This window comes from Echinops telfairi, unplaced genomic scaffold (genome assembly GCF_000313985.2).
Source record: "Echinops telfairi isolate 266 unplaced genomic scaffold, ASM31398v2 ScPeMD7_2;HRSCAF=8, whole genome shotgun sequence".
Taxonomy (NCBI): domain Eukaryota; kingdom Metazoa; phylum Chordata; class Mammalia; order Afrosoricida; family Tenrecidae; genus Echinops; species Echinops telfairi.
In genome coordinates, this window is record NW_022103898.1 from 61,629,687 (window position 1) to 61,632,491 (window position 2,805).

Here is a 2,805-nt window from a genome sequence, read left to right on the forward strand (position 1 = left end):
TCCATGTTGTTCATCCAGCCTATCTTATTTAGACAGACCTGCGGAGATAATAACATGCACAAAAACAAGACAGAGCAAAACCAAGTGCATAGCAGTTAAGAACTGGGCTCTGGAGTCAAACTTCCAGAGTTTAAATCTCCACTCTACCATTCTGCATGCTATGTGATCTTGATAAGCACACCTCACTCATTGTTTTGCTTTTTTAAATGCGTGTAGCGGAAACAATAATGGTAACCCCCTGTTTGGTTTTTGTGATGATGAAATGAGATGATGTATGCAACCTTTTTAAACCATTGCCTCAGATTACTTGATGTTGTTTATCACATTTCGATCATTTTTTATGGAGAAGACTATTTCATACATATAGTTACTTTGTATATGGTGGTCTCCGAGTGACTATTAGCAAAAGATTGGCTGTTTAAACCCAGCCACAGTGCCTGGGATGCCACGCCTGGCCTTCTGCTTTGGAAGGGTCGGCCTTGGGAACCCTGTGGAGCTGTCCCACTCAGCACACACAGACCCCAGGAGAAGGGACAAATGAACTCCAACACCAGCAGCTGTGTCAATGATAAACATTTGAATAACAGATGACTAAATTAACACATTTCAGTCATTTTATCTCTAAAAATTGAGAGAATCCACTGGTATTTTCTGGCAATAGCAACTTAAAATCAATGGGGTTATTCCAAAAACAGAAACAGCATGAATCCATGAGAAAATCACCCAGTTCACAACCAATTAGACGGCTGGTGAAAATGTAACTTAGGAAAAGTATCAAGAGTCCCTCTGAAACCATATATTTTGTCCCAGCAATTCCACTTGATAAATTCTAAGAAAATAACATATGAAATACATGTTTGTTTTAAAATAAGGTTGTTGCCATTCACAAGGGTTCATGCTCTGGGGTAGCACAGCCAATTCATCCACCCCAAGTTAGAGAGGAAATAGATAATTTTATTAGAAAACAACAGCAGTGAGATTAACAGCAGCACATGCTGTCTTAATGACATCCCTTCTGAAATCAGAATACATAATAGAGATGCTATGCTTTTTACTCTGGAATTCATACCCTGAGAGAGAGAGAGTCACATACAGATGTTTTACATTAACTGAGATTTCAGTATAATATCAGAAAGCAATTGCTCAAACAGACAGAACAATAAGACTATGTGAAGTCCGAGTCTCAGAATGTCTCTGTTGACTAACCAGGTAGCAAGACTTAGCCTTTTGGTCACTAACAGTCAGGCAACTAAGAGAAGATTCTCAGAGTTACCTGACCCTTCCTGGCGTTATGTATCCAACCTGTTTGCCTCTGAACAATGTAGGAGTTATGAAAATTCCACAGACTAAGAAGAGAAACACGGAGGTTAAGTACAAACCAGGGCGTGAGTTAAGTACAAAGAGTAAATCTAGGCTACAAAATGAAAAACAATGTAAAAGTCAGGGTTAATTAATAAAATTTTATAATATTCATGCAATGAAATTAAACTACACATTTGATGTAGAAAATGTCATTATTTGAGAAAAAGATAACGTAACAGAATATAAGCCTATTAATGTAAAAAAATTAATTTAGAAAGAGTATACAAATCTTTTTTTAATACAAAATTGAATCTGGGGAGAAATACACAAAAGGCCTATTATGTTTGGGGTAAAATTTGAATGATCTTTACTTTTTACTTAGTACAATTTTTGAATGTTTTGCAATGAACAATCTGGGAAAACCATAAAGATTTCCTTATGTGAAAAACAATCAACCTGAAACTTCAGTTTTCATAAATACTCAGTGCAGTGACCCAGGGTAATCAGCATGTTCCCACATCCATCAAGACTGTCAGCAGTATGTCTGGATATGCAAGTAGTAAACCATGTAGAAGTAATTGTTTTAGGAGAAAAAGAGACGCTAAATGTAAATGTATTTTATAGAGACCCATTTATTAAGTCTTAAAACAGGACAAAGACAAGACAAAGACAAGTCATCTGGATAAGGAAGATCATTAGTAAGAGGCCTGAATGGTGTGCAAAGACTCATGGTCACGTGCTGCGTAAATAGGACATAGTGCACAAAGGAAAATGTCATAAAATCATGATTGACAATAGATCAGTTGCAGAATGGACTACAGCAGTGGGGAAGGGGCCGTGTTTGGGACATGTACATTATGGTCGATAAGAAAAGCTTACAAGAGTGCTTTTGGGCCTGTGGCCACGTTGGTCAGGGTATTGCTCATGGCCATGGGGCCATAGTACCCCAAATCCCATCAAGACGCCCAGGCAAGTTCTTGAGATGTAGACTGCCCCTCCCTGGGCTGGCCGGGGAGGCCGTCATGAACTCACTTTGCCTTCTACTGGCCAATGGTCAGAAAGAGCTCCATGAGGCCAGATCTATGGGATATTCAAAGTGGGTGAAGGGAGATATCGGTCAGCATAAGGCGTGAAAAAAATAATAATAATTTATAAATTATTAAGGGTTCATAGGGAGGGAGGGAGGGAGAAAAATGAGAAGCTGGTGCCAAGGACTCAAGTAGAAAGAAAATGTTTTGAAAATGATGATGGCAACAAATGCGCTTGACACAATAGATGTGTGTATGGATTGTGACAAGAGTTGTACGAGCCCCCAATAAAAAGGTTTTTTTTAATAAAATAAAATACTAAATTGCAACCTCTAAAAAAAAGAAAAAGAAAGAACCTCACAGAGGCTAGATCTACCGGGATATTCAAAATGAATGTAGATCTCTTAACGTAAAGTGTATATTCAAAATGAATGTAGATCTCTTAACGTAAAGTGTATATTCAAAATGAATGTAG

The 2,805-nt window shown here is 37.9% G+C and overlaps 1 protein-coding gene across 1 annotated transcript in view; it reads left to right on the plus strand.

Annotated features, from left to right (window-relative positions):
• PTPRR (protein tyrosine phosphatase receptor type R) overlaps window positions 1-2,805 on the plus strand; it is a 283,812-nt gene that overhangs the window by 124,392 nt on the left and 156,615 nt on the right. The window lies entirely within an intron of this gene.